The following is an 11,728-nucleotide window of genomic DNA, read 5'->3' as shown; positions in this document are numbered from 1 at the left end:
CTAGACGCTTCTACCATGCAGCAGAAGCCACGTGAGGCACTGGTTGGCACCCAGTTCGGCGCGGAGGCTCCCAGCCGCGCGGGGCCAGAGGGAGCGCCCGTCCATAATCCTCATAACAATCATTTTAGGAGTATGACATTTGGTGCTTATGAAAAGTTTTCTATAATTAGAAGATAAACCAAATAGGAGACATTTTAAGTCCCAAAAGGCATGTCCGTTTACTCTAATTGGTTTCGTTCCTGAGGCCAATCCCACTTGACCTAGAAACTCACTGCAAGCATCAACACTCTTAACCACACAGAAGGACACAGCAAATTATAATTATTTACAAATACTACATTACACTGTTCCCCAGTTAAAATTATCAAGAAAATATAAAGCAATTAAGACTGAACTATAGTTTGTTATCAATTTTAATAGCTCAAGTATATATTGGACGATATCAACAGTTGAAAGAGAGAGGAAAATTTGGTTAGTTCTTCCATACGTCATTAGTGTTTGGGAGATACCAACCGAAAATAATAATGTACATTTCCAATGTTACTTCACCAGTAATGTCAGCGACAAGAAAGGTTTGTGAAAATGCCCAAGTTGTCATACATCCATGTACAGGTTATGTTTCCCCAGACAATAATCTTTTTTTGTGTGGGAGTGGTGTTGCTTTCAAATCTTTTCTACTTACCATATCTGTGCTAACTAAAGAGCTGATACTCTAGCGTGAACAATAAGTAGACTTCCTGTCCTTTTCCCATCCATTAAGCAGCTGAGAAAAGCCACATTGGCCAAGAAAAAAAGAAGCCTCTACACCCATCGTGTTGCCAAAGCGCCGTTCAAGTATTCCTACTTGCCAAGAGAGGCTCCAGCGCTCACTTCTCTCGTCAACAGCTGTCTTCATTAAGTCACACACCGTTCGCTCCTCGCTGCGAGAGTCATGTGAAACACCATTTCATTCGCGTAATCTATCCTGTCCGTTGATATCATAGTTAAAAATACACTAAATAATTTACAATAGTACTGAATGGTTGGTTAACATTAAATATTAACAAATATCATCATCAACTGCTTCCAGCTTGTGGTAGGGTCAGCAAAGTAAAATGCCTCCATCTTCCTTTTTCCTCTCCACCATTTTTCCTCCTTCACTCTATTCCATTATTATCCCCTCTCCTGCAATCCTTTAACTATCTGCTCTTCCCACCTCCTCCTTGGTCTCACTTGGGACCTTCTTCCTGTGTACTTCAACTCCATCATTTTTAGGCAGCATCTCTGTACCCATTCTGTGGACATGGCCATACTATCTCATTCTTGTTTTTTTTTAATGATTACATTTAAATCCTGTACTCATGCTCTTACTTGCACCATCTTATTCATGATCCTGTTTCCAAAACTTATTGCAAATTTATAAAATCAGACAATCAAGGCAACAAAATGAGTAAATCCAAGTGTAGTAGCCTATTACCAACTGATGAAAAACTATTAAATCTCAAAGCAAAAACAAGTTACCAAATTTTTATTTCATTCAACAGATCTTCACCTGTGGCCACTATTAACAGTCGTTTCTTGCTGATCTGTGCTCGCGCGCCAACGTCCCCGAACTCTTATCCTCCACTGCTCATTTTCTCTCTGTCGGGAAACTCCACCTCACTGACATTGTCTCGGGTATTCTTCTTCGTTCACAAAGCCTCCAGTGACAGCCAATCGAAATTGACTTCCTCAATGGTATCGTCAAACCTAAAGATTGGTCGACCAGTGCGTTAATAAACCCTGGAGGTTGCCCATAGAACCATCTCCTAGATTTTCAACTGCCTTGTGAAGTAGGCCCTTCATCAGATGCCTGTAAACTACCAGATCAATGTCCGGCATCTGCATTCCCGCAGACTCTCTCAGGAACCCTAAAATCCCGAGGGAAAGAGGGTAGTGATTTAGGCAGTGACAATGGAGGAAACATGCGGGAGAAGGCATGTCCGAGCCATGCCTCTTATACCTTTGCATGGCACCGAATGGCCTAGACATCCTTGGATGATACCACTCATTTGTTGAATAGAGTAATTACTTAAGCTTTCCGTACGTAACTTCCATAGATATGTAAGTATAATTGGAACAGAAATGTTGCAATGCATGTCTAGCTATATGTTAAAAATCTGCCTGCATGTATGCAAACATATACTTTGAGAATAAATCCAAACCTCCAGAAGGCAAAATATTAGGAAGCTAAGCTTAATCTAAGAACAAAAAAAGTGTTATTTAACCAAAATAAGCCTTTTAATAGATCACTATTGGTGACCTGAAATCATTTTCTTCCAGTAGCAGCTATTGAAGAAAGTTTAAGACTTTAATATATTGTCACTGTAAGCTGTGGAAGCTGGCGAAACCTAAACTGCTCTGTCAACCTGACGGATCCTGAGCCATAGGATCCATGCTTATGGATAGTCACCCTCTTGCTTATCGCTGTTACGATTGTGGATATCCTTGTCTGGCTTGTGGATTGTCACTGTCATGCTTGACTTTAATATATTGTCACTGTAAGCTGTGGAAGCTGGCGAAACCTAAACTGCTCTGTCAACCTGACGGATCCTGAGCCATAGGATCCATGCTTATGGATAGTCACCCTCTTGCTTATCGCTGTTACGATTGTGGATATCCTTGTCTGGCTTGTGGATTGTCACTGTCATGCTTGACTTTAATATATTGTCACTGTAAGCTGTGGAAGCTGGCGAAACTTAAACTGCTCTGTCAACCTGACGGATCCTGAGCCATAGGATCCATGCTTATGGATAGTCACCCTCTTGCTTATCGCTGTTACGATTGTGGATATCCTTGTCTGGCTTGTGGATTGTCACTGTCATGCTTGTGGGAAGTCACTGTCTTGCTTGTGGATAAACGGTTTTTTGCTTGGGAATAGACTTTGTTTTTTCTGTGACCAGACGGTGTCTTACTTGTGGATAGTCATTGTCTTGCACGTGGGTGGTCATTGTCTGACTTGTTATTAGTCACTCTCAAGCTTGTGGTTAGTCACTGTCGTGCTTGTGGAGAGTTGCTTCGTTGCTTGTGAATATTCGATGACTTGCTTGTGGATAGTCATTGTCTAGATTGTGAATAGTCGCTTGTTGTTCTTTTGCTTAGTCTCTGTCAAGCTTGTGTGTAGTCATTTTATAGCTTGTGGTTATATTCGTTATCATGCTTGTTTGTAGTCGCTGTCTTGCTTGTAGATAGTCGCTGTATTGCTTGTGGATAGTCGCTATCGTGGTTGTGCGTAGACATTGTCTTAGCTTTGGATAGTCATTGACATGACAATGTTCACAAATACGTCGCAAACTCTCCGGTGCCGATAGGTACCGTCAGATTTTAGGCACGACTCGCTTGCCCGAGTCGCTGATCCTGGGAATGTTTGCTCTCTGGGGTAAGTAGAAAAATACCTACAGTCCTTAAAGCAACAAGGATTACTTACATCTGACAAGTGCACTACATCACTGCCTTAACAACTGCCCTCGCTGTTCTTTCTCAAACCAAAAGTGTGTAAAATACTGACTGCTTCTCTCACAAGTGCTTGGCGCGGTCTAACTGCGGTAATGAGCCTTACCCGCAAAAGTAACCAACTCTAGCTAATATCCAAAATATAGTAGCAGCGAGTTCTTCATTTAGAAACTCGTAAAACAGCAAAAAAGCTGCGAAGTTCTAAAAATCGTAACTGTCTCAGCAAAGGTGACGACACACGTACCATAACTAAAGTTCCAAAAGCTTCTTCCAGTGGCTCCTGTTAAAATTGATTAAAAGTTGTGAGCTGGCAATAAGGGATGCTTAGCGGACATTTGAAACTACCACCATTCTTTGACGACACTACCGGTGCATGACTTTTCCTTTCCCCTTGATCCGTTCTCCTCTGCGCATGAGCCGATCGCACTGAATTGTATACATTGTGGCTATCAGCTTTGTTGGATTCTTCTGGTAGCGTCCGACGAGAGCTTTGAATATTGATTTGATACTTTAGGGGTCGTGAATGTGTGGGCTGCACATAATGTAAGTACTTGCTGATGTCAATGTAACTTTTTCTCTCATTCAAAATTCCGTTTCGGATCGCCCATCAAAATTTCTGTCTGGCGTAATTTTAAATTTTATTTATATTGGTATAATTTTATCAATTTAGCCATTTTATAATGAGATATAGAAGTCTAATGAGTAATCGTCCGGTATACCAGCGACATAACTTAGTTTCTTTGAGCATACAGTCAAGGTTTTTTATATGCTAGTTGTCTGTCACGTATTTTCTATTTATGTAAAGGCCTCCACACACGATCAGTCCATCTCCTAGTCCGGACTGGCTAGTCCGAACTGACAGTTTGGACGTAATTTAGATCCTCTGCATACATGATCGGTCCAAATGCTCAGTTCGGAATAAACAGTCTGAACTAAGTATTTTTCCGACTAAACTGAAGCCTTCTCCACACTCGATTGGTCTTGGGTTGCTATTGATGTTGGTTGTATCGTTTCATGGCAAACCTCGGAAGAAACTTATATGTTGCAATTGCTGTTGCACTTTTAGTAAGCAAAGTAACCAAAGAGTATAAAAAAATATGTCAGTCACGACACTCATCTGATGGACTGATGGACTGATTGTTTGGACTGACAGTTTGGACTGTCGAGACGCTGTTCCCACACGCGGCAGTTCGGACTGAGGGCTCTCGAGCCCACAGTCCGATTTGATGGGACGTCATCAGTTCATCAATCCATCAGTTCCGACTGATCAGTCCATCGTACTTGCTCACACACGGCAGTTCCGACTGATAAAATCCGACTGATAAGTCCGAACTGACAGTTCGAACTGATCGTGTGTGTGGGCTTTAACTTAGTGATGTTTGATAACTCTAGTTTCAATTCTGCTCAGGTACTTTGATTTTTTTTTAACAAGAGTAAAGGTTAAACCCTGAGTCTGTGCAGGGCCTGTAGTGTGTATACTACTTCAGTTAGTATTTAGCAGGCTAATGTACGTCTTGCTTGCTGCATGTGCCTGTTTTGACCAGGGAAGGTTGTGTAGCTGTGTACACTCTTGAGTTTGTATAACTATTTCGTAAGGTTCTTTATTTGCATTTTTGATGAACCATTTGCCCTTGTACATGTAACTGTTTCTAACTTTTGAAAATATGTGTTATTATCATTTAGAAAATTGCTATTTTTAACGGTATCGCTTGTGCTGGACTGTCCAGCTCATGTTACTGTTCTTTGCAAAAGCGTGCGAGTGTACGCTAGCCTTATTGGAAATGCTTTGGCCATAGCCGGCTTAATAGGGGTGAGCGGCCCCCACGCGCATTCGTTCCAAATTTTGGCCAAAAGTTGCGTCTGAATTGTTACAAACTCACCCCAAATTTTAACATTGTAGCTGCACTAGGAACAAAGATAAAATTACCACTAGTATTTTTGGTGAAGGATTTTTTTTTCTCAAGATCTGCTAGACCGATTTTTATGAAAAAAAAAAAAATGTTTTAAATGTATTCAAGACGATTCACAGAAAAAATCAAGAACCTAATCCACGAACGTAACTACCCAAAAATATAATTTTAGTTTTCATGATTTTTTTTCGGTCACTCGCTCACGAGATACAATTACCAGTTTTTTTATTAGACAATCGGACCTCTTCTACAACATATCATTTTTCCAAGTCGATCGAAGAGGTGGAGCATAGTTAAAAAAAATTAAAATACACTTTCGTTCTGGACCGCGGCTTTCGTGATGTGAAATCTCACTTAGAATCGAATGAAGGAAGTAGTTCTCAGTTATCAGTTCAAGAATCGAATGAGTCGCGCTTCGTGACAAAAATTCGTTGGCTAGTAGAATCTGTTCATGATATAATCAAACAGAAATATCAACTCCTTGATAAAAAAAATTGGTTGTCTGTAAAGTCGGTTTACGGACGATAGTTTAACGTGACGTCATAAAAAAACATTGATGAAATTATTGCATACTTTTATGAATAAAATTGAATCATTTTTATTGAATTATCACTATTTTGTATGGATTCAAAGAAGGAGTGAAATGAAATCTAAAATTTAATTGATAAATCTACTTTTATTTGCACTTATTAATTCAAATATGTTTATTACTTTAACGAAGAGATTTCGGCACTAGATAAAAGTTAAACACTTTAGCACCGTCTGTGTTTCGTGACTGGGTGAGTTTCTCCCAGGTACATATCGATTGTAACAACGCCAATCACAGTGATTCAGTACAGAAGTAAACGCGTCCTGAGTGGCTCGGTCAAAAAAATGCAACGACTTCTCTCGCAGACGGCCGCCAATCACAAGGAAGAAACCACAAGTGCGGGTATACCTTGTTGCAGTCTAATAAGTGTTTAGATATTTTCGCGAAAAATGCCTGCCCCTAGCTCCAAATTCTTTGGCTCCATAAGTTATTGGTTCCTAAAGTCATTGGCTCCAAAACTCTTTGGCTCCAAAAGTCATTGGATCCAACAGTCATTGGCTCTAAAGTCATTGGCTCCAACAGTCTTTGGCTTCAAAATCATTGGATCCAGCATTATTTTGCTCCAACAGATCCAAGTGCTCCAAAGCTCCAACAGCTCCAAGGTTTACAAAGCTCTAATTGCCTCAAAGCTTTAACTGAATTCAATTTCATTTTGATTGAACTTGCCCCAATTGCTGAAATGACTTTATTATCACTCTCTATTTTGTTAGTCGTTGGTAATGATTTTTTGCTTCTTTAAGTTAGAAGTTATATTTTGAGAAATCATTTTTAGTTAGAAATCATATTTCCTGAAATAAAACAATCACTTTTAAAAGCCAAAATTTAATTAATTAATTTTTTGATTTTATACAAATGCAGGTTAAACAAGTCATTACTGTAACGTTATAATGGTATAAAGTTATAATGGTGGTGGGAATGATGTATACCTTGATATTAGTAGTGGGGTTTAGTCGCCTGGTAAATAGTGTGGAGAATAAATGTGTTTTGACATTTATTGACAATTACATACGTCGAGAATCGAACCCAGTATCTATAGAATCCACGATGTAGGTGCTTTTTTTTTTTTAAATATTTTTAGTTTATAATTTTACCTATTTTTTATTTTTAAATTAATATTTTATTAAATTGACATTACCGGGATCGAACCCAGTATCTTCAAAGTCCAGGGTGAACAAACTACCGTTTTATTTAGTTTTTAATTTTAATTAAAAAATATTTTTATAAAAAACCCTTTTTTTTTGTTTAAAAAAAATTAAATCAGGTTGCCCAATTACTTCAGAAGTATCATATTTCAGTCGTGATTAAGTTCAAGGGACCTAAGAATGCGGCCGTGACGTCACATATCAAAGATAGTGAACGGACATTTGATATGCTCCATGCTACACAGCATGAAGCCTGTGTCCGACTCGGTCAAACCATATTACTTCTACCGTGTCTTTAATCTAACATTTAACGTTTCTCATGAGATTCTTACGCAGATGTAAATTTTTAATTTTTATAATGACGACTGTACCTCGAAGAAAAAGAGCTTGTATGGGAGTGCGGAAATGTGCAGGTAATTTTGGAGCTATGCCTCAGTGTACGTGTGAAAGCAGACGGCGCAGGCGTGGCAGTGAGACGTGATAACATCTTTATTCAGTGAAGCAAGAGGCACGGAGAGCCCAGTGAAACACTTTCAGTTGTTGGCTGACTGCGGCAACAGCGCTGCATGATAATCCAAGATCACTGTCCACAACGTAAGCATGTCCCCTTCAAGTCAATGTAGATGATTTGCGAAGAAATTTGGAAGGATTATGAATGTCAAACCCTTACAGACAATCGTGTATACTCCCGCCACGAGTCGACATTCACGGTTCCACGTGCGCCAGTTCTTACCCGTGAAACTATCTGTAAGATAGACTATTTTTAAATCAGTTGTAAATGTAGAGGTTATTTGCACAAGTAATTGTGAAAATATTCGTCACTTAGCACAATATTTAATTAATCAAATATTTTTTTTTAAATTTGTAATGCTTTTATAAATTAAAAAGAGATGTTTTCTTTCGTGTCCAGTTCAGTACTCTCTGTTGGCCGGCTCGCTCGTGCCCAGTCCAGTTGACCTCTCCCCGACATGGCTCAGCCGGCCCGCTGGAGACCAGATCTGGGCGGTCTGGAGCAGGTCTCATTAGACGTGTACTCTCTGTTGGCCGACTCGCTCGTGCCCAGTCCAGTTGACCTCTCCCCGACATGGCCCAGCCGGCCCGCTGGAGACCAGACCTGGGCGGTCTGGAGCAGGTCTCATTAGACGTGTACTCTCTGTTGGCCGGCTCGCTCGTGCCCAGTCCAGTTGACCTCTCCCAGACATGGCCCAGCCGGCCCGCTGGAGACCAGACCTGGGCGGTCTGGAGCAGGTCTCATTAGACGTGTACTCTCTGTTGGCCGACTCGCTCGAGCCCAGTCCAGTTGATCTCTCCCCGACATGGCCCAGCCGGCCCGCTGGAGACCAGACCTGGGCGGTCTGGAGCAGGTCTCATTAGACGTGTACTCTCTGTTGGCCGACTCGCTCGTGCCCAGTCCAGTTGACCTCTCCCCGACATGGCCCAGCCGGCCCGCTGGAGACCAGACCTGGGCGGTCTGGAGCAGGTCTCATTAGACGTGTACTCTCTGTTGGCCGGCTCGCTCGTGCCCAGTCCAGTTGACCTCTCCCAGACATGGCCCAGCCGGCCCGCTGGAGACCAGACCTGGGCGGTCTGGAGCAGGTCTCATTAGACGTGTACTCTCTGTTGGCCGGCTCACTCGTGCCCAGTCTAGTTGATCTCTCCCCGACATGGTCCAGCCGGCCCGCTGGAGACCAGACCTGGGCGGTCTGGCGCAGGTCTCGGCAGACATGTACTCTCTGTTGGCCGGCTCGCTCGTGCCCAGTCCAGTTGACCTCTCCCCGACATGGCCCAGCCGGCCCGCTGGAGACCAGACCTGGGCGGTCTGGAGCAGGTCTCATTAGACGTGTACTCTCTGTTGGCCGGCTCACTCGTGCCCAGTCTAGTTGATCTCTCCCCGACATGGTCCAGCCGGCCCGCTGGAGACCAGACCTGGACGGTCTGGCGCAGGTCTCGGCAGACATGTACTCTCTGTTGGCCGGCTCGCTCGTGCCCAGTCTAGTTGATCTCTCCCCGACATGGCCCAGCCGGCCCGCTGGAGACCTGACCTAGGCGGACAGGCGCAGGTCTCGGCAGACATGTACTCTCTGTTGGCCGGCTCGCTCGTGCCCAGTCCAGTTGATCTCTCCCCGACATGGCCCAGCCGGCCCGCTGGAGACCTGACCTGGGCGGACAGGCGCAGGTCTCGGCAGACATGTACTCTCTGTTGGCCGGCTCGCTCGTGCCCAGTCCAGTTGACCTCTCCCCGACATGGCCCAGCCAGCCCGCTGGAGACAAGACCTGGGCGGTCTGGAGCAGGTCTCATTAGACGTGTACTCTCTGTTGGCCGGCTCGCTCGTGCCCAGTCTAGTTGACCTCTCCCCGACATGGCCCAGCCGGCCCGCTGGAGACCTGACCTGGGCGGACAGGCGCAGGTCTCGGCAGACATGTACTCTCTGTTGGCCGGCTCGCTCGTGCCCAGTCCAGTTGACCTCTCCCCGACATGGCCCAGCCGGCCCGCTGGAGACCAGACCTGGGCGGTCTGGAGCAGGTCTCATTAGACGTGTACTCTCTGTTGGCCGGCTCACTCGTGCCCAGTCTAGTTGATCTCTCCCCGACATGGTCCAGCCGGCCCGCTGGAGACCAGACCTGGACGGTCTGGCGCAGGTCTCGGCAGACATGTACTCTCTGTTGGCCGGCTCGCTCGTGCCCAGTCCTGTTGACCTCTCCCCGACATGGCCCAGCCGGCCCGCTGGAGACCAGACCTGGGCGGTCTGGAGCAGGTCTCATTAGACGTGTACTCTCTGTTGGCCGGCTCGCTCGTGCCCAGTCTAGTTGACCTCTCCCCGACATGGCCCAGCCGGCCCGCTGGAGACCAGACCTGGGCGGTCTGGAGCAGGTCTCATTAGACGTGTACTCTCTGTTGGCCGGCTCGCTCGTGCCCAGTCTAGTTGATCTCTCCCCGACATGGCCCAGCCGGCCCGCTGGAGACCTGACCTGGGCGGACAGGCGCAGGTCTCGGCAGACATGTACTCTCTGTTGGCCGGCTCGCTCGTGCCCAGTCTAGTTGATCTCTCCCCGACATGGCCCAGCCGGCCCGCTGGAGACCTGACCTGGGCGGACAGGCGCAGGTCTCGGCAGACATGTACTCTCTGTTGGCCGGCTCGCTCGTGCCCAGTCTAGTTGATATCTCCCCGACATGGCCCAGCCGGCCCGCTGGAGACCTGACCTGGGCGGACAGGCGCAGGTCTCGGCAGACATGTACTCTCTGTTGGCCGGCTCGCTCGTGCCCAGTCTAGTTGATCTCTCCCCGACATGGCCCAGCCGGCCCGCTGGAGACCTGACCTGGGCGGACAGGCGCAGGTCTCGGCAGACATGTACTCTCTGTTGGCCGGCTCGCTCGTGCCCAGTCTAGTTGATCTCTCCCCGACATGGCCCAGCCGGCCCGCTGGAGACCTGACCTGGGCGGACAGGCGCAGGTCTCGGCAGACATGTACTCTCTGTTGGCCGGCTCGCTCGTGCCCAGTCTAGTTGATCTCTCCCCGACATGGCCCAGCCAGCCCGTTGGAGACCTGACCTGGGCGGACAGGCGCAGGTCTCGGCAGACATGTACTCTCTGTTGGCCGGCTCGCTCGTGCCCAGTCCTGTTGACCTCTCCCCGACATGGCCCAGCCGGCCCGCTGGAGACCTGACCTGGGCGGTCTGGTGCATATCTCGGCAGACGTGTGCTCGTGCTCTCTGTTGGCCGGCTCGCTCGTGCCCAGTCCTGTTGACCTCTCCTCGACATGGCCCAGCCGGCCCGTTTGAGAACTGACCTGGGTTGTCTGGCGCATGTCTCGGCAGATGTGTGCTCGTGCTCTCTGACTTCAACGTACGCCAAGGCCAAGCGCGGCTCCAGATGTGATAGCCCATCTGGAGTCCATAATTAATATTTTTAGAGTATTTTTATATTTATTTATTTACTTTAGTTCATGTGTTTAACTTTTTTCATCAATAAATGAGTTTGAAACTTTTAAATTACAATTTTAGATGCCATAAATTTGTGAACATCCAAGCATATCTCTGACATTTAGACTTCTTCACACTGGACCACTCGAAACGCGCTTTGTTCCCAATTGCTAGTATATAAATGGATTTGGACTAAACATGTTCATTGTTTGTGGGGTTCCTATAGAACAGAAAATGAGGTAAAAACAGAATATATTGGATTTATTCGATACTTTGTTGAGCAATAATAAAATGATTTCTAGCCAACTCTTTTTTTTATTTATTCTCTATACATTCCTTTGCAGGCATGTCCCAGATTGGATTCCCTTCTGTACTTCGACAATAAACCGTTCGGTGTTGATAATTGACTCTGCTACTCAAAAAAACAGCTATGTGGAAGGAAGTGGCTTGATTGAAATCGCGCCAATGTGCACAACCCCCGGCCGTTGCTCGTGAATGCGCCACTCACATCAGAGTGGATAGTTCTGTTTGGTTTAATGTTACCACGGCGTGGCGCGTTTATATTGGTTCGCTCGCAATGGCACAGTGTGAAGGGAGCCGTAATATCAAATTGTTTTGCAACTGCATCCTTTAGTTGTGTGATAGCCCCTCGCGAATAGTCTTCCTGGTGTCACCCCTGACTGAGACGTCCATAA

The sequence above is a fragment of the Bacillus rossius genome, chromosome 2 (genome assembly GCF_032445375.1).
Source record: "Bacillus rossius redtenbacheri isolate Brsri chromosome 2, Brsri_v3, whole genome shotgun sequence".
NCBI lineage: Eukaryota > Metazoa > Arthropoda > Insecta > Phasmatodea > Bacillidae > Bacillus > Bacillus rossius.
Note: the sequence above shows the minus strand (reverse complement) of the source record.